The sequence below is a fragment of the Marmota flaviventris genome, chromosome 8 (assembly GCF_047511675.1).
Source record: "Marmota flaviventris isolate mMarFla1 chromosome 8, mMarFla1.hap1, whole genome shotgun sequence".
In the NCBI taxonomy this organism is placed as follows: Eukaryota; Metazoa; Chordata; class Mammalia; order Rodentia; family Sciuridae; genus Marmota; species Marmota flaviventris.
This window is the reverse complement of record NC_092505.1, coordinates 27,951,849-27,973,192: the sequence shown is the minus strand read 5'-3', so window position 1 is coordinate 27,973,192 and position 21,344 is coordinate 27,951,849.

The window sequence follows — 21,344 nt, the reverse complement described above, 5'->3', positions numbered from 1 at the left end:
AAATATGTATGACATTTACTGTGGATTACTCATAGCATCTGGAATAGAGTTGAGAAGTAGATTTTTAAAAATCACTTAAAATAAATCATTCAATTTGGGATTCTTAAGTCAGGTATACAAAATAATCAATTTTTAGAATAATAACAGCCAAAAGACAACAAAAAATATTTCTAAAGACTGAATGCAACAATTGCAGGATATTAATTATCTGTATATTTAAACTTCATTTATAATGAGTGTATGTATAAAACAACTACTTCTCTGCATATTACAAATGCATGCTCCTTTCATAGTGAAATACATTTACTCTTCATCACACCATTTATTCCTTGTTTCCAGGTTTACATTGGTGAGAAGGGCAGAAAAGTCACCCTTGTAAGCATTTTACAACACATAATAAATAGATCAATGTGAATTAAGACTACAGATTTGCCCAGGGGATAGAAAGCATAGTGTATAGAACCACATGGCTTTAGGTTTAAATCCCTGCTTTGACACTTGCTGCCTTACTCTTATGTAGTATATTAAATATAGCTGACACTTCTGGCAGTTGTACAGACACTATTTGATCCTTAATTCCTCATAAACTTGTGGGATGAAGAAGTCCAAATAATTTGACTTTTCTCTGGCAAAACTAGCCTAGAGACACACCTGAAAGAAACTACTATTTTAAGAAAAGCCTACTCCAGGATTAATATGGTTCTTTATTAGGTAAAACTTATTAAAAACATGAAAATTTATGAAAACAAAAAAATGTAGAACACTTAAATGAACTAAATTTAAAAATTACCTTGCATACAAGTCTTATAAAGGTCTTTACAGCCATTTCCTAAGGTCTCTAATTCTTTCTAAAAATTATACCAGATTAGTTTTTGTATGAATGCAAACAAATGAGTTATTGAATGTATATAAAAATTATGACACAGGTAAGTTTAACATTTTTATCTTTCATAATGAGTCCAGGGCAATGGACAGGTAGCTAAATATCAAAGAAAAGAAAATGAGTAGCTAGCACTCCCCATCACCTGGTGGCTAACAACCTCCTAGGGAGGGGGTGGATCAAATTATCCAACTCTATGGATCACCCCCTGGAAGGTTCTCTTCCTTTTGGTCTTCAGTAGGCAAGAAAGGAGGAGGGGTCATGAGAAGGAAAGAAACCTGAAATCTATAAAAGGGCAAGACACCCTCACTCCCTCTGGTACCAGCTCTGGAGTCCCTTCTCTTCCAAGGAGTCTCTGTGTTCTATCCTTTAAATAAAACTTTCTGCTCTTGCCTCAGCATTATCAGGTGTTTAATCTTCAATACCATGTGAACGGGGATCTGATCCTGATTTTCATAAGTGGTTTCAATAAGACATCCAATTTTTGTATTCACCAGAATTATATTAATAGAAATTAATGGATTACCAAGGGAAACATGGTTGTAACTTGCACATTTTAGAGATGATTATTTTATATCGAGCAGTGGAGAAAGCAAGTCTTTTTAAATTAAATGTGTTATTTCACATTAGAATTTATGGGATTTAGTAATAAAAATGTGTGCTGAGAAGAAAACTTGAGAGGTTAATGTATTGATGAGAATCAAGTTTAATTAATTTAAGAAATATTGCAAAACAGCCCTAATAACGGTAACTGAGCTTTTAACAGTAGTGTTACAGCATTTAGCATGTACCACATTGCTCTTAGGGTCCTCTGCTCATGAAGGCCCATTCATTTACTAAAGCCAAGAAGTGTACTAATTTTTTTCTTTTTATTGCTTCTCATATAATGGAAGTGTGCAGGTAATAGTGGTAGTTAAGGAAAGAACGTGATAGAACAAATATGGACATGTTTGTGTCCAACAGATCCTTTGCATTGGTTTTCTGGTTGCAAATTTGGTTTATCTTCCCTCACCCTCTTCTTCCAGCATGAGTCATATCACCCAAGACCCCCTGCTCTGTGTGATTTATTCTTTTCCTCTTTGCTGACGCTGCTGATGTTGTTTTGCAAAGTAAAAAGGGGCAAAATGTGCTTTATTATTATTTGTTTTGTGGAATTATTTGGTTTATAAAAATATTTCATAGATACATTTGGATAGAAAGTGTTATGAGAATCATTTTATTTTACCTGAAACATCCAGACTGTTGTATCTTTTCCTCCCATTTCTTAGCAGTATGGATAGAACTGAGTAGAATTCCCTTCACACACAGGAACGACAAGAACATGGAATAAAAAGACAATGATTCTTGTACCTTAGATTCAAGGAACTGGCTTTCACATTTTTTAGCATTAGGGATACTAAATTTAGAAGCACTATGTCTTCCTAATGGAGGTGCTTCTCTCTCTCTCTCTCTCTCTCTCTCTCTCTCTCTCTCTCTCTCTCTCTTTCTCTCGGCATCTTCTGACAATTTTGCTTTCTCAAATGCCTCACTTTCTAGTTTCCAGTATGGATTTTTTCAGCTATCTTGTTTTTAGCTAAACTCTTCCCCAGAGAAAAAAAGAAACCATCCCAACTCTGTAAACCAGCTTTTCTACTATTCTTTGTTCTAAACTATAACTTCAAATCCTCAGAAATAAACCAGCATTTAGCATGTACCACACTGCTCTTAGGGTCCTCAGCTCATGAAGGTCCATTCATTTACTAAAGCCAAGAAGTGTGCTAAAATGTTTCTTATCTTTTTATTTCTTTTCTTATAATGGAAGGGTGCAGGTGAGCGTGGTGGTGAAGGTAAGAAAGTGATTTTTTCCCTCCCCTTTGATTTGGAAGCTCCAAGCTAGTTAGAATTAGATGTTTTTTAACCAAGCAAAGCTCATATTACTTGTGGGTGTCCCACTCTTCTAAGGAGATTATTCATGGGTAAATCAAGTTAATCTTACCTCAAAATTTTAGTAGAAATAAAGGAGCTAGATGGAGCATAGCACATATTGGGCCAAGTCACAAGTGGCCATTTGCAGTGTTAATCTGGTTGCACAGGAGACTTGCTTGGTTCATATTTGGATTTTTTATTTTTAAATGGATGTCTTAAGGAGGAGCCTCCATTTTCCACATAAATCAAGTTCCTTGCCCAGTCTTCTTCCACCAGACACTTCACATATGTAAAATATCTGACTACCGTCTAAAGGTATTTGAGTTTGCAATTTCCTCATGGGCTAATAATATAGGTTGGTCATCAGGACAGACAGAGTATTTCACCTATGTGGGGATTTTAAAAAAATTCATAACAGCTAAAGATAGTGTCAGTGACAACTTTCTTTTAAAATTTAAATAAAATGCCCTTGGGGATTATAAAATTTTCAAAAGACATTGAGCAATATCCATGGATGAAAATTTTACATAGGCTTTCTTCCAACTTGCTATGCTATATTCATACACACACCCACACAAACAAACACCCCCCACATACATATATATGAATCAATTTTAATCAAATCATTCTGTAAAATATATTAGCTATTTTATTTTATCTGATTAAATGTTTAAGATTTTCTTTCAGTATAAGAAAGATGAAAATCATTTTAGATACCAAATCATGAAGAACACACTAAAAAATTGTCAAGAAGTATTCTAAAAAGTCACATCATTGCAAAATGTAGCCTTAAAATAATAAGAGAAATAATAACATTTACAAATAATGCTTAAATTTTATGCCAGCTAATTCTGAGGCACACTAATCATTAAATTCTAGATTAAAATAAATCAAATTAATTTTGTTTGATTTGATAACTACCCCGATTATTTTTACTTTTCATTTCAAGTATGTTACTTTACCTGTAATACCTGGGTTTTTGTATCAAAGGTACTTCTGGAGGGAGAAAATGAGGAGAAGGCCAGAGTACAACAACCAAGAAAGATGTGTAACCTGCCTCTGTATTTAAGCAGGCATTGTTTGAATTGGATTTGGTTCTCAATGACTCCTTTTAGAGTAACAGAAAAAAACTGTTTCATCTTGAAACAGCTTGCATCTGGGAATCTTGTTTATATTACATATGGTAAGTATTTCAATTAAATTATATTCTAAATAGTTTGGCATTTTTCATCAGTTCTTAGGGTTTACAAACTCATCTATCAATGATTAATCCAAAAAGTCATTTTGAGTTAGAGCTATCCTTTTATATGATTTTAAAATGTAACATTTCTCACCCATAGCTGTTCCTCTGGGAGATTTTTGGCCACAAGAACCACACTTTTCAACAACTTTGTCAGTTTCTCAGTAAAGGTATGTGGCAATAATAAGACATACTTGTGAATGTTTACTTTGTGCAACATATCTAAATGAACATGTGTCATTTTAGCTGCGTTAAATGCATTTATATATATATATATATATATATATATATATATATATATATATATATATACTATTCCCTTAAAATAGAAAATATTATTAGAGGACCAATCAATAAACTATTGATGAAACTCTGTCACTGCTGAGGATAATAGTTTTCTAAATCATTATTAGTTATTTTTTTAATACTTCTACAAGGAGATTAAAAATAAATAGAATCAATAAAGAATTAATTTGGGAAAAGTGTGCTTATGTGCTGATAATAAAGTAAATAAGAATAAAATGGTTTGATTAGATTTTTGGAAAAAAATAATAGAAAAAGAGCTAGTTTGATTTTCATGGTGGCAGTAGATATTAGATGTGAAATTATCAGTTTGACCTAAGTTTTTGCTTTTCAATAGACTGATCCCCTAGGAAGTCCAGGATCAGCATTAGTTAACAATATTCTATTGCCAATATTCAAATTGACTCAAGCCCAAGACCTTCTGCTGTATTCTAGAAACTTCAAGGTTCTGTTCAAATAATCCAAATTCTTTAATGCTTTTACTATGCAATGCAATGTAAGTTAAATATGAAACTAATCTAAATTATTTTGATAAAGTTTAATATGGTACACTTGAAGTAAGTATTAGACAGGAAAGACATTTGAATGACACTCAAGTAACTTCTACTATGGATAAATTCCCTGATTCAGAGCCGGTCATTGTAAAAAACTCCAGCACATAGCCCAATTAAACGATCAGACTTAAGATATGCTTAAAACATTGCTCCTTTCATAGGGTGAGCACAGGAAAATTAACCCAGGTAGTTTCAATTATACATAGTTTATATTATACATATAAAAGATAAGAATCTTTCTAGTTATTTGTTTTGACAGTTCAAAAAACTAGCCACAGTAGTTATATATACAGCTGCAAGAAAGGGAAACAAAATGAGAAGTTTACTCACATGGATTACACATTTGAATGTATAGATAGATATAAACCTATACATAAGTATGTATGCAAGTAAAGGTAGGAGAAGTCAGCAGACTGAATTCCAGAAGACGGTCTTCATCAGAGTTCAATCATTCTGATCTTGGATTTTCAGCCTCCAGAATTATAAAAAAATAAAGGTCTGTTTTTTTTGAAGCTTCTGTCTGTGGTAATGTGTTATGGCAGCCCAAACTGAAACAGTAATCTTAGGCAAATAAGTTAACTTTTTAATGTAAGAATGCACAGGTAATAAGTGAAATATAGCTTGATACTAAAAAGCACTATTTAAAAGATTTCGATTTGGGGGACCAAAATGAGTTAAAACTATATCACTAACTGATATAAAATGAAAAAGAACATTGTGGCTTAAGATCAGAGTCTTGGTCATTGATAGTGTCCAGATGTATATATAGTGACTGACTTCCTTAGCAGAGTTTGGGGTATGAAGGGAAAGATCCCTACTCCTAAACATTTAAAATCCTATGCACTGAATATATCTACTTGTATTGCTGCACTGTTGCTCCAATATATCCCTGTTGTTGGGTACAGTAAGGCAGGACCTGGAGCACATGATAGAGAACCATCTGTGATCCCAGTCTTTGGAATTTTGGCTTAGCAAATTATAGGCAAGGCAAGGATATTATAGATGTTTTGGGCATAGCATTTGATATTGAAGGATGGTGCTTATAGTTCCGTTAATTTTTGTCTAAGTAACTACTGTGGAGTGGATGTTTGTATCTTCCAAAATTTTTTGAATTGAAATCCCAATATAATGGGATCAAGAAGTGGGTCATCTGGGAGGTGATCAGCTCCTGAGTGCAGAGGATCTCCTGACAAACACAAGCAGGCTTGCCTTGTCTGACCTCTCTGCAAGTGAGTATAGGAGAAGTCAGCAGACTGCAGCCTGGAAGACAGTCTTCATCAGAGTTCAATCATTCTGATCTTGGACTTTCAGCCTCCAGAATTGTGAATAAAGGTATGTTGTTTATGAAGAATTCAGTCTATAGTAATGTATTAGATCCACCCAAACTGAGACAGTAATTTTAGACAAATAATTTAACTTTAATTTCAGATTTTTATATGTAAGAAGAAAATAATAATATTTCCTTTACTTTATCCCTTTATTGTGAAAATTAAATATGTATATATATATGTATATATATATGTGTATATATACATATACAGTGTTCTTTAAAAATATGGTATCAGGATATAAGAATTTTGGCAAGCCAGAGGTCACCAAGATGGAGGTATGAGTGAATGAAGTTTGAAAAGAAAGAATCAAGAAGTTGGGAATACGAATGAGGGAGGGGAGAAAGTGTTAGTAGCCTATGTTTAATATTTATTTCCCTTTGCATTCCTCAACTATGATCTAGTTTTTTCTTGCATCAGTACAATGAAAGAGATAGTGGCATCAGGCACCATGTGAATGCAATGAATGCAATGGGATGTCCCTTCCTGGTCCTCACTCAACCCCTCTCTGCAGCATGTAACTACTTACCATCTTCCTTTCAAGGACTGTCTCTTGGTTATCCTAATCTCAATAGTTATTCTAACTTCACTTGTACCCTAAATGCCACCACTTATTTTCTAAATATTTTAATTCAGCCACTTTTTATTAATATTTTTAAATTTTATTTAGCTCATCTAACTAAAGGAGTTCCCACCTGTGAGGTTCGGAAGGGTGTGTGTAATGAAAAATAAGACTCACCTCTTCACCTTTCAAAAGTTTTATTTTAGTGTAGAATATACAGATACCTGAAATATTTTCTTTTTGTTTCTTTCATTGTCAACTTATATGATCTAAGGCTTTCACAAATACCCAATGAATGTAAGTTTGACATATTTATCACAGCTCTTAATGTCTAATCCAAACTCTATATTTTACTTTTAACTTCTGTAATATTCTCATGAATATCCCACTAGTTTTTCAAATTCACTGTGTCAGATGTGAGCTCAGGATTGTTCCTTAGCTTAGCTTAGTAAACACAGATCCTTCCTGTTAGGACAGAAAGTTTCAGTGTTCCTTTCCTACCTGAATTAATAAAGAACTTACAAAATCATGTTCAGACAAACTTTCCATCTTTACTCCCAATTTCTTCTCCATTGGTCAGTATCCAACATCAGACCTTCATCATTCCTTAAATGAGATAATTAGAATATACACAACTGCCTTTCTGATTTTTATCAACCCTTTTCTTTAATTATGCCTATTTAATTTTTGCAATACACAATTCTAGTCCTATCTACACTGTTAGGCACTGGGATAGAGACCCTGTGCCTAAAAGAAGAAAAAGTAGGCTCAAATCTTCACCATGTAGGCTTAGGACTAACTGTCTTAACAAGACTTCTAAAGCACAAGAAGTAAAATTAAGAATCAATAAATGGGATGGATTCAAACTAAAAAGCTTCTTCACAGCAATCAAAAATGTGAAAAGAGCTTATAGAATGGGAGAAAATCTTTACCACCTACACCTCAGATACAGCATTAATTTCCAGGATATATGAAGAACTCAAATTTCTTAACAGCCAAAAATCAAATAACCCAATCAATAAATGGGCTAAGGAATTGAAGAGACACTTCACAGAAGAAGAAATACAATCAATCAATATATGAAAAATAAATGTCCACATCACTAGCAATTAGAGAAATGCAAATCAAAACTAAGATTCTAAGATTTCATCTCACTCTAATCAGGATGGCAATTATCAAGAATACAAGCAACAATAAAATTTGGCAAGGATGATGTGGGGAAAAAGGTACTCTCATACATTGCTGGTGGGACTGCAAATTGGTGCAACCATTATGGAAAGCAATATGGAGATTCCTCAGAAAACACGGAATGGAACCACCATTTGACTCAACTATCCCACTCCTCAGTTTATACCCAAAGGACTTAAAATCATCATTCTAAGTGACACAGCCACATCAATGTTGAGAGCAGGTCATGTCACAATAGCTAAACTATAGAACCAACCTAGGTGTCCTTCAAAAGATGAACAGATAAAGAAAATGTCATATATATACACAAAGGAATATTACTCAGCCTTAAAAAAGAATGAAATGATGGAATTTGTAGGTATATGGATGGAGATGGAGAGCATAATGCTAAGTGAAATAACCAATTCCTCCAAACTAAAGGCCCAAACCAAAGGCTGAATGTTTTCTCTGATATGTGGATGTTAATTTGCAATAAGGGTGGGGTGGAGGCAGGGAAGAATAAAGTTATTTGGATTAAGCAGAGGGGAGTTATGGGAGGGGACGGGGTATGGGGTTATGAAAGATAGTAGAATGAATCAGACATTATTACCCTATGTGCATATATGAGTATATAACCAGTGTGATTCTATATCATGTACAACCAGAAAAATGAGGAGTTATACTCCATTTATGTATGATGCATCAAAATGCATTCTACTGTTATGTTAAGTAATTAGAAGAAATAAAGAAATGCATATATATATATATATATCAGCATAGATATTTTCAGGATTAGTCATTAAGCATCATCTGTAATAATGTGGATGAAAATTAAAAAAGAAAAACAAAACAAAACAAAACCTTCTCCCTAGAGTACTGTCTACAAAATAAATTCTGATCTCTTCCTCCTGGAACTAAAAAAAAATGGATCATTGTTTGCCTTAATTCTCTGTTTTCATATACTTTTTCCTTTGTCTCCATGTGTTTCATTGCAGAAACAGTTTATAGTTAAATTCCTTTGCATACACTATCTTTGACCTCAACCTATAATGTCTTTGACTTACTCTGCATAATTAAATCCTAGCTATTTCTTTTTTCCAGATGTGGGAATTGAACACAGGGCCTCACACACGCTAGGCAAGCACTCTACCACTGTTATACCTCTACCATGACCTAGGTATTCTTCAAGTGCCAGCTCTAATTTCACTTCCATTCAGAGAATCTTCTTCTACTCCTTTCAATTAATATCCTTCTGCATTCCTAGACACTTGTTCCTACCTTTATTTATCTAGTCATCAATTGTGATTAGTTGTTTCTCTATCCTTATTCCCAGCTGCTCCAGGTGAAGGCAGGCACCCAACCATAGAAGCACTATATCCACTTGGGGGTTTGAATAAGCTGGTAAGGACTATTGAAATGCTAAGCAATATTTAGAAAACCCTGCTGAAGAACAGGATACACTCTCATCTCTTCTTTTCACAGGGCTCCAGACAACATCATCTACTACCGTGACTTATTGAGTAGCCTTATGCTAAGGACAGAAATACATACCTGCAAATCAGACCTCTTTCCTAAACCTTCCAATTCACCTGGATATTGTGCAGGCTTTTCAAACTTAGTCTGTGTACATATAAGCTCATCTTCTTTCTCCCTAAGCCTGATTTCTCTTTCTGAATTTCCCTCTTCAGTGATTGTATCAATATTTAACCAGGGAGAAATGAGGAACCCTCCCTGATGCCCTGTGCTAATGATCCAAAATCATGTTGAAACATAACTGCCAATGTAATAATAGTGTATTAACAAGTGCAACCATCAGATGTTAAGGTGATAAGGTGGAGAAAGGAGAGATCTAGGTAATCCTTCCACCATGTGAGTAAGTGCTCAGCAGGAGGAATTATCTCAGAAGCAGAGAGGAAGACCTCACCAGACACTGAATCTGCTAGCTCCTTAATTGTGGACTTCTCAACTCCAACACTGTGAGAAATAAATTTCTATTAACTATAAATTACCCATTCTAAGAGATTTTGTTACAGAAACCTGATCGGACTAAGACATCTTTTCCCTTTACCTGTGCTGTCCTGCTCATCTTATTTCTTAAATATTTCTCAAACAAGTCTCTTCCATTTGCCAATAAATCACTTTCATGGTTCAAGCCTTCCTTGTTTGATACCTGAACTAGTAATCATATTTTGTTTTTCTTAAATCTCTATGACTGCTGTAAAACTTCATAAAAATACAAATCTGACCCTGACTCACCTGCTTCAGATTCTTTTGCAGTTACCTGTTCATCTATGGAAATGAGTACAATTTCTTCAATATATGCTAAAGGACATTCTGTGTCCTTCCTCAGGGTCCTCTCTGGGCCTGCTTCTGTTTACCCATGCCTCATAATTCATGATGTAGTCATGCAAATTCCACACATTTCCGGCCCCTTTAGGCTGGTCATGTTGTTTGCTGTGTCTGATTCGCCTTTTATTCCCACCACTGCATTTCCTTCTCGTCCCTAAGGCCTTCCACTTTGCTAACACACACACATACCTTAAGTCTATAAAAACTGTTACATTCACTAGGAACAATTTTTTGCAACTTCCTAAATTGGGTTATGTTCTCCTCCCCTTCATCCCATTTACATCACTCTAAATTTCCACTTTGTGAAGTTCTTTTTTATCCTCCTTGGAGGTAAAATGAGTTCCTTAAGGGTAATAGCTCCTATTCATTTTTGAATCCCCAATAGTTCAGTAAGTATGTGCGTAATAGAGGCTTACTGAAGGATAGAAGGGAAGGGGTGAAGGATTGCCTTATGTTGACACAGTTGGTTGACTTGTTGGAAGAATTACTTTGGTTTCAGAACAGAGCTTTCCATCTATGTATTCTATAGAAGTAACACTGCATTTTGGATGATCTAGTGAGTTTAGCACATTTATTCTTGTTATCAAACTGTAGATGGTTTAGGTGATCTAAAATATCACATTGTAACTTTCTAATTTGGTCCTGCAGAGCAAATAACTTTTTCAGAAACTGGATGAAACATGGCACCTCCTTTAGAGAATGTTCTCTTAGTTACAGCTAAGACAGGTTCAATTAATATGTAGAAAAATTGATAATATAGATAATGTGGTTATCATAGTTAAAGAAGTATAAGTCTTCATTTGAAAGTGGTTGTTTCTATGGTTAATCAATCATTCATTTCTCATTACTTTTGTTGAGAAATTTTCTGTACCCTACATCCCATGAAATGCTCCATTACTCTCTTCATATTTAAATAATTTTAAGAAATGAAATTATATATCCTTATTCATCACTAGGCTATCTACATAGGAGAAAGCTTTAATAGATGAGAAAAATTTAGTGCTTAAAATGAATAACTCCATAAACATTCAATAGCTGTATATTCTTTTTGAACATCTAAGTGTCAAAATAGCTTTGATTTACATAATTAAATTTGCCATATCATTAGTCCATAATGTAATGGTTCTTAATATTATTCAAAAGGAACACAACAACTAAGCTCTTAACATTTTAAAATTGCCTATAATGCTGGAAACGATTTCCACATAATCACAAGAAAGAGCTAAATAAAAATGATTTATTGACAACACATTTGAGTGGGTAACAGTTTCTATAGGTCTTGCTTTAAAATACCCAATTAATGTTTCTATTTGGTGCAGTAATTATAAGAGTGCCCTTGAAAATACTTGCAGTTCTAAATGAGTGGAAGCCCCTGATTTAGTTATGTGACCAGTTGCATCTTCTCATACACCTGAGAATTGAGAAGAAGATGCCTGGTTTCTATTCTTCACTCTTGAAAAGTCCAAGTGCTTACTTGGGAATTATAGTTTCGATACTATCCGTTCAAAATTCATTTTAGCTTATTCATCTCCTGTGCCTCAATCTGTGGAGAGCAGTTATTTTTTTTATTTAAAATGTCTATTCTCTTGCACGTGCTATTGTTGTACACTGAAAATAAATTGTTAGAAAACAAAATTAATAATCCAATGACAAAATGTACTTCCAATTTTAAAACACTATTATTGATTTTACAAACATAAATTTCTTTGTCAAATTGCTATGAATCTTTCTAATGCTTGTGCTTAATTTCTATATTCTTTTTACTACTGATCAGTAACAAAGTTATCCAACTCCCATTGGACTGCAGACCATCCTTGAAGATCCAGGAATCCTTACTTCAATTCACAAGGGCAGGTCTGGAGATGGAAGCATTTGCTACATGAGTTTCTCAAGGATTTTTAAAGCAAAATTATTAGGGAAAAGTTTCAAAGCACTGTATAATCACAATGACTCTGAATCCCCTTCAAATCTTCTAAAGACAAGGCTCATGTCTTCCTATAGATTTTGGGGACTTCAATTTATATAATTGTTGAAGAACCCTCAGTGATAGCAATGTTCTTTATTTTCCTGCTTTGCCTCTTTCCTGTCACAGTACTTCCATTCATCCTGACAAACTCTTTGTATTCTCAGCCAATTCTTTAAAGAAAAAATTTGTTAAATTTACTTAAATATGCATTCTAACATCTAAGTATTAGGCTTTATTTTAAAGTATAAATTAGGTCCTGCTTTTGATATAGACATCCTGGTCAGCCATTACATAGAAAAAGTTACATGCTACAAAGGAAGTATCAGAAAGAGAAGGCACAGCAACATGCAAAAAGACACATGCAAAAAGTGCAGATCAGAATAATGCTGCCCAGTGTACATTATCTGAAAGAACTCATAGTACAGAGTGATATGGTACCCTAAACACACACACACACACACACACACACACACACATATATAATATATATAATATATATATATACATATTTATGTGTAGATATAGATATGTAAGTATCCCATTAGCTCTCTCTATTTGTGGCTTCTATACACATCCTCAGATTCAATCTACCACAGAAAGAATATTGAGGGAAAATATTAGTTCTTTACTAAGACATGTACAGACATTTTTTGTTTTGTTACCAGCATTCCCTAATTAATTCAGTATAACAAATATTTTTTACAGAATTTACATTAATTAGGTATTGCAAGTAATCTAAATATGATTTAAATTGTACAAAACATTGCATAGGTTATGTGAAAATGCTATACCATATTATATAAGCATATTGGGCATCCCAAGTTATTCAAAACTTCAGGGGATCTAGAACTCATCCCCATGGGTTCCAAGGGATGACTATATATGCAAAGCTCTGAAATAAAGTATATGTGATATATATATTCTGTAGGAATTATAATATGAAAAATGTGTATAATTATAAGTAATGTGTATATATAAATATACACACATTTGTATGTACATATTCCTTACCTTTCCCTACCTTCAGAAAATATATCAAAGACAAATAGCATTACAATAAACAACATGGCACTGATTGTCTCAAATGCATATTTTATATCTAGATCTTTTTCCTGAGTTCTAGACTCAAATATTCAAGTACAACTCTACATTGATACCTCCCTTATCTGTTTCTAAGGGAGTGAAAACATAAGCATGCTCAATGTTGATCTCTTTGTTGGCTCCTCTAATCCAGTTTTGCAATGTCCACCCTGTCAGAGGCCCTACTCCGGGAATTTATCTGAAGAAGTTTATATCTTTATTACATCTTTTATTATGAGAGCATAGTAATGTTTAATAAAGGAATGAGGAAATAAATAACAGCTATGCAATGAAATATTGAACTTTTAAATGAATGATACAGGTTTTTACATCCAGACATGGAAATATGTGATTCAAGAAATGTTGTTACATTAAAGAGGAGCTTTCAAGACAGAAAGTAAGATAAAAATACAGTTTATACAATAATAATGATATAACCTACTAATATGTGCATAGGTCAAATTATTTGGAAGAACACGTGCAATAATAATAAGACAGTGGTTATGTACAGGTACTGAGATTACAGGACATGTACACTTTTGAAAATAATTATATGACTTAGAAATAGCATCTTTATTATTGTAAAATAAAAAATAAACCAGGTAATTAAAAATAGAAAAGGAAAAGTTATAAAGAGGTTGCCAGGTGACAGCAAAGTAAAAAGAATAGGAGTCTAAGATAGAAAACTTGAAGAGAAGAAAAGGGAATATTCAACAAAAAGGTGCTTAGAAACTTGATCCCAATTTGCATTGTGACTCTCCCAAAGAGACAACCAGTTAAAGACCCAGCATGGCAAGCACATGGCTCTCACTTCTACTTTACATAAAATGAGAGTCAACTCATTAGTTAAAATGATAAAGTAAAAAGGGTTTAAACAATAATGCTTTTTTTTTTTTTTTTAGTGCAGACTTCACTTTTTTCTAGTGCCCTCAGGCACAAGAGCAGGGACTGCAAGTTCAAGGATGCCAAAAAGTCAGAGGTCAGAAATAGTGAAAGAAGTGAGTAATGACATGTTTTAGTCAGTATCTTGACTTCTCTAAGAACTTAGAAAAATAAAACAAAAATTAAGGCACCTTACATTTGCTCATAGAGCTGGAATATCTTTTGATTCTAAATAGTCATTTTCTCCTATCAGTGGCTGCTATTGGATGTCAGTTTTGAAAAGACAGCTCTGTATTTTGGGCTGTTTAAACTGATCTTTATAGGTGATCCTCCAAAATAAATGGAAGTAATGTACTTAGTTGGAAAAGAGATTAATAGTACAGTGTGCAGTGTTTATTGAGGGGTTATTATTGTGATGGGGCAATGTAAAAGCTAAGGATACCAACTGCATTTCAGGAGATAAAGATAAAATAGTACTTGAATGGAACACAAAATTTCAAATAGTTTCATGACAAATATAACTAGTTTTTATTCTTAAAAACCAACAATTAATTTGTCGTTACTGAAAGCTTCTGTGAAAGTCTGGCTACTGAGGGCACAAAGCAAAAAGCTTAAGACTTTACATTTAGTCATAAGAATTTCCTGGTCAGAGGGCTAAAGACAACTTATTATATCACTTTTACTAGATTTTATGGTTTGTACTTAGTTGCTTTTACTTAGCACACTTAAAATTGAGGTATGTACAAGAGCTGTTCAATAAATAAATCAATATGATTTAAAACAGACGCATTAAAAATCCATATGGCTGGGTGCTGTGGTGCATGCCTATAATCCCAGCAGTTCAGGAGGCTGAGAATGGATGATCCCAAGTTTAAAGCCAGCCTCAACAACTTAGCAAGACCCTAAGCAATTTAGTGAGATACTCTCTCTAAATAAAAAATAAAAATGGCTGGGGATATAGTTTACTGATTAAGCACTGGGTTATTCCTTGAGGAACAGGGATTCATATGATCAAAGCAAAAATAAGATACCAACTTTAAACCCCAAATGTCTAAATTCTAGTGTGGTTTATTCTTAAAGCAAGTCTTTTGTGTGAATACGGTACTGTCATACAACAACATTTTTTTTTTTTATTTTGGGAACTTTGTGTTTATATACTATTATTAATCATAATCTCTGGTTCATGATATATTATTATCATTGGTATACGTCCTTCTTCCTTTTATCCTTTCTTCTTTCCTTCCTTTGTCTTTCTTTTGTCTCTCCCTAGTTTTCTTCACTTCTTTTATTCATCAATTTCTTAATAATTTGACCTGTAATAAGGAACCCATAACTAACTCAAAAGCTAGATTATCAAAAGCTCACATGGATCTAGGTGCTCTCCCCTGACCCCATCCTCTGCTTCCTCAGTGCAAACAAGATATTAAATAAACTGAATGTTTTCATTGTCATTTCCTTGCTGGAAGAAAAAAAAATAAAACATATATTACACATATATGTATTTCAAAACAATCTGTTAACTTAAATATTATAGATATTAACATGTAATTTTATAGATCCTGAGTTTTTCCTTCAAGATTAAATTTCCTTCAAGATTAAATCCTGTTTTATTTAGCTGTAATTCATGTATTTTCATGGCTGTATTATATTTTACTGTTGAGTAGATTAAAATCGTCTCTCTTCACTCTATTGTTAATAGGCTTTTCACTCTTCTATTATAATAATACCTAGAAATTCCACCCTTTATATATATATATATATATATATATTTGGGGGAGGGGTACCAGGGAATAAACTCAGGTGCACTTGACTACTGATTCATATCTCCAGTCCTATTTTGTATTTTATTTAGAGACAGAGTCTCATTGAGTTTCTTAGCTCCTTGCTTTTGCTGAGGATGGCTTTGAACTCGTGATATTTCTATCTCAGCCTTCTGAGCCACTGGGATAACAGGCCTGTGCCACTATGTCTGGCACATCTCTGGAAATATTAATAAATAAATTATTTCACATGTCACTAGGAATGTTTATAGTTACATAATTTATAATAGGAGAAAATAAGTCAACTTTAACCAAAGGAATTTATCAAAATATCAAGCATTCTTATACATGCAACTGTTATAATAAAGTTAATATTAAGTGGCTTTATTTTTATTTGAAATTGAAGTTATATCTGTAAGTATCTATATTCAGATGTACATGTTATATATGTATCTGTTTAGTAGTCAAATAAACTTTATTCAAGGAAAATGTTCCTGAATGTTCACCTAACTCCACCTACACTCTTAGCAGCAGTATAATTACCATCATCCAAAATGGATAGCTAGTATTTTTTTTTTTTCATACCAGGGATTGAACCAAGAGGCACTTAACTACTGAGTCATATCCCCAGCCCTTTTTTATATTTTATTTTTATACAAGGTCTCACTAAGTTGCTTAGGGCTTTGTTGAATTGCTGAGTCTAGTTTAGAACTTGCAATCCTCCTGCCTCAGCATCCCAAGCTGCTGGGATTACAGATATGTGCCACCTAGCCTGGTGTTAATAAATCTTTATCTGTGTTTTAATCCTTGATAAAGCACCTTTTATGAAATTATAGTGTCTTTTTCATTCACTTATTTTCTACCTCCTTGATCTGAGTGGAGATTATGCTACTCTTGGACATTCCTGTTTCCCAAAAGCACTGAAGAGTGCCTCAGATGTAGTAGATTGTCAATAAATCTTTGTTGAGTGAAGAAGTCATTACCTGCAGAGTGTTGTTGTATTATACTGGCTGATTACCACATTTGGGTTTTTGAATGTATTATTTTGGAATGTAGATGCACAGATGAAAGCATGTTTTCCAATAATGACATGTTTGAATTCACTGAATATAAGATTCATATCTTCAAGAATGCACTAAAATGTGAAAGAATTTTTTTTTCATCATTCATAAAATACCTCTGTAATTAACTCAACCCTTCTTTTATACTCTGCCAGGAAAATAATAACTTTTTGCTGAAAAATGAGAAACTCAAACCAAAATGGGACATCTATCTACTTCAGAGGCCTCCTGGTGATTATTTTGGACCTAATTAATGATGGCTTTCTAAAGTGAGAGGTAATTGCTGACACACATAATGCAAAGGGCTCAATGAGGAAAATGAGCAGTAATGAATATTCACTTTGAAGCTTGCCTGACAGAGTGCTTAGATTACAGAAAGTTGAAGAACTATGAATATGGCTGATAAATGAGATTCCTTTCCTGACCCTCACTTCCATCCATACTTAAGCAATATCACTTTTAACACTTCATTTTGGAAGCTTTGCCTCAAAGTCAAAGATTTATGGTGAGTGAAAAATGTCCATTTTAAAAAGGTAAGAGGAGATCCAGATGATATCCACTTTTGACCACTATAATTAATGGCTGAATCTTCAATGGTAACTAATTGAATGGAGGTCAGTATGTTGCCATGGTAATGTCCTAGCCAAGCAATTTTACCCATTTTCCAGTCTGCTGCCCCTTTGCATAACTGAAGTTATAAAATGCTTTAATTGCAAGATTTGCAAATGATGCAACATCTGGGCTCAAATTTACATATAAAGGGAAAAGTTTAATGGAGTTATTAGCATATCTGTGTGAACTCAATTTTTATATTTAATTATGAAATCTGCAGTTCCACTGATGAACTCCACGAAGATAACAGAAAAGAGCATTATAGTTAGATATAAGAAACAGCAAGGAAGTGTCTATTAATTCATGTTAGAAAGTACAAATTTTTTAGAAAGCGAATCTTTTTGTCTTTGTCTTAAGTGATTTAAGAAACTTGAAAGTGGTAGAATTCACTAAACATTAAAAACCTTCATCTTTCTTGTGACTCTGTATATTAAAATAAAGTTCTTTAAAAATGTGTACAGAGCATGGCTCAGAAAATTCAGCAAAGAGAAATATCAAATGTAAAAGAGTGTAGTTACTTTGAACTTGTAATGAAAATTATATATATATATATATATATATATATATATATATATATATATATATATATATATAATCTTGAAGAGAATATATAGGTTTTATGAATTAACTAATTCAGATATAATTCAGAAAAAGTGATATCCCTGTACAATAATATTTCTCTAAGGAAAGTTGGATATGTTTGATGAAAATTGGTAGACGGAAAACAGAACAATAAAAGTAAAACCAAAATAAATAAAAAAATCAAAATGATATCATTAGAATCAGAGCTTGTACTGGCTATAGATTCTGAAATGAACTCTATCAAGGAAACTCACAAAATTTGTAATGACTATAATTATCCTGAATATATTTCAATCAACATGATTGTTACAAAGATAAAACAACTTTATTGGTCCCACAGGCAGAAAAAATATTGAAAACTCAGATGAATAGTACTAGAGTTAAAAAGTAACAAAGAACATAACCCTTTACTATTTTTTTTAACATACTACTCTTCATTTCAGAAGCATCATTGAGTTTTCTAGTAAAATTTTATGCCTAGGGCATCCATTTCCACCCAAATCATGAGTTTACATTGCATTTTCCAGGATGCAGATACAACTGATTATCTGAGATATCCTACCCTAAATTTCAATGTTGCTGGAAAGTTGAGTTACAAAATGTACAAATGTGTAAGATATAAAAGCTTAAACAGAGATATGTATTTTTTTTTTACCGTATTTATCTTATACTGCTGAATTACCTTAAATATATGTTTTGTTTATGATTTATACACTATATAATACACAATATAATACTATATCAGACAGTTCATCTAAAGGAAGTATTTGAATTCAGGTACTCAGTAAGCCACCAAGGCAGAGAGCATGGGATGCAGTGTTCAGAGAGCTGGATTCAAATCTTGGCTTTCCCTTTATAAGCCCAGTGAGCTCAGGCTAGTAGCCCAACCTCCTAATACAGCTTCTACATCTGTGTTAGATTGTTAATACCCATTAACCATCGTGTCACAGAAATTTAACAAAGCACATAAAGTTCTTAGGAAGATGCCTAGTACATAATAACCCTCAGATAATGGTACATAATGTAATTGTAATTATCCACCTCATTTGTGGGTACAGTGACTACTTCTGATAGAAGTGATTGAAATTGGTCGGGGGAAGATAAAACCATGGATGCCTCATAATTCTGAATTAGCCTATAGTCTCCTAATGAGAGTGTAGTCCTTTCCTAATAGCCAATTTGTTGAAAATGAAGCTGCTTGGAGGTCTCATCTATACCCATATTTTTTTCATGGCTATAGTAAAATTTCTTACTTCTGGGGTATGAGAAATTTTGCAGGGACCCACATTCACCATTTGTTAAGACAGAGTAGACACATATCCTTCAGGAAAGGATGTTGCAGAAGAGCAGGCACTTGGCTGAGATCAATCAATAGTCTGAAAGAATCAGTTAAAAAGCAAGTGGGGGAAAATGGAAAACTAACAAGAACACAGAAGAACAACTTTCTAGGTGGTTCAAAGGAAGCTAGAATCCACAAAAATGAAAGGCAAATCATTCTTCAATAGCACATTAATGAAGTTTAAAAGAGGGATGCTGAAGAAATTAAAGAGTTTTAAAGAAAAAAGACTACTATGATATATTTATTTATGTATACCTAGTTTTTCCTTTTAATTATTCTTATAAATTTTTCACTTCCTTTCCAATATCTTTCAATACTATTTCTGGTTTCCTTTTGTTTTGTTTTTGTTTTTAGAATATCTAGTTCAAATAAGGTAGCCCATCAAAGGACTGTGCACCCCTTTTTTTAATCTACTGAGTTGCCCATCATCTCTTTTATTGAACGCATAGGAAAACTAAGATAATGAAGTTCAGACAATTGATTCAAAAAAACATAATTAAAGTAACTTTTGTTTTTGCTAAGCATTGGGTATACATATGGGAGTGTGTGTGTGTGTGTGTGTGTGTGTGTGTGTATGCACGTGTGTGTACGACAGAGTTCCTGGTCTTGTAAGGTTTACAGTCTTACAAGGTGGGCATCAACCTGACATGGTCAACCTGAGCATATCGCATCAGAATATAGTGGTTCATTTCACCTAGCAAAACCTTTCTCGTAATCTTTCACAGAATTTTCAGGAACACAGAGGTTTTCTTTGGGAGCTTAGAATCAGGGCACTGGAGCTTCTGGGGCAATCTTTGCCAACATGTGGAAAAATGCCTCCTAAAGATGACAAAGAAGTTAAGCTGAGAGATGCAGAGACACAGATGGCTGGTTTTTTGAGTGCCCAAATATACTTCCTACTGTAACATATTTTCCAACTGGAAATTATGTCAATCCTCAGCCTTTCCCTTCATGAAACAACTAAACCATTTGAGGTGGGCTTTTCTCTCTTGCAAGTAAAGTAAGGCTTTTGACTGTAAACTAAAGCTTCTGACTATAAGTAAGACTTCTGACTATAAAATTGATTTAGATTTTTGTAGAGGTGGAAATACATAGATGACCACAAATTAACATTGTTTAACAAAAGCCTTTTAACAACTAAATTTATGATCCAGCTAATGTGCATGGTTTTACTACACTGTAGCTCCTATTAAAACCTCAAGGTTTAATCTTTTCCTGTATTATCTTGAAATTCAAAATAATCTAAGTGCTCTAAAAAACATATTACTCCAATTGATCATGCTATGCTATTTCTTAGGCTATATCTGAGCATCTTCAGAGCTTGAAAAATGCTTGCAATTTTGGTGGTTATTTCTGTTCCAGAATTCTGCTTAGACACAGTTTGAAGCCACCACTCCAAGCCCCATGCCTTGTATGTTTGTGGTAAAAAATAGAAATTTTGTGAGCAAAATGTGATGCCTTGGAAATAACAGCTACCTGCTTGTACCTTCCTGTTGCAAAACTGTCAAGTACTTCAACCTGTTAATTATCAGCAAATGGAGCTTAGAATCACTTCACTATGAATAGAAACAATTACCCTCTGAAAGAAAGAAAAAGGAAGAAGGAAGAAGGAAGGAAGGAAGGAAGGAAGGAAGGAAGGAAGGAAGGAGAGAAGGAAGGAAGGAAATAAAATTATATTCCTGGTTAACAGAATTAAAAAACTTAGTTTATAGGAGTAAAATAAGCATATCTGGGAAAATTACAGAGCAAAACTGGAGAATGACATACAGCACAG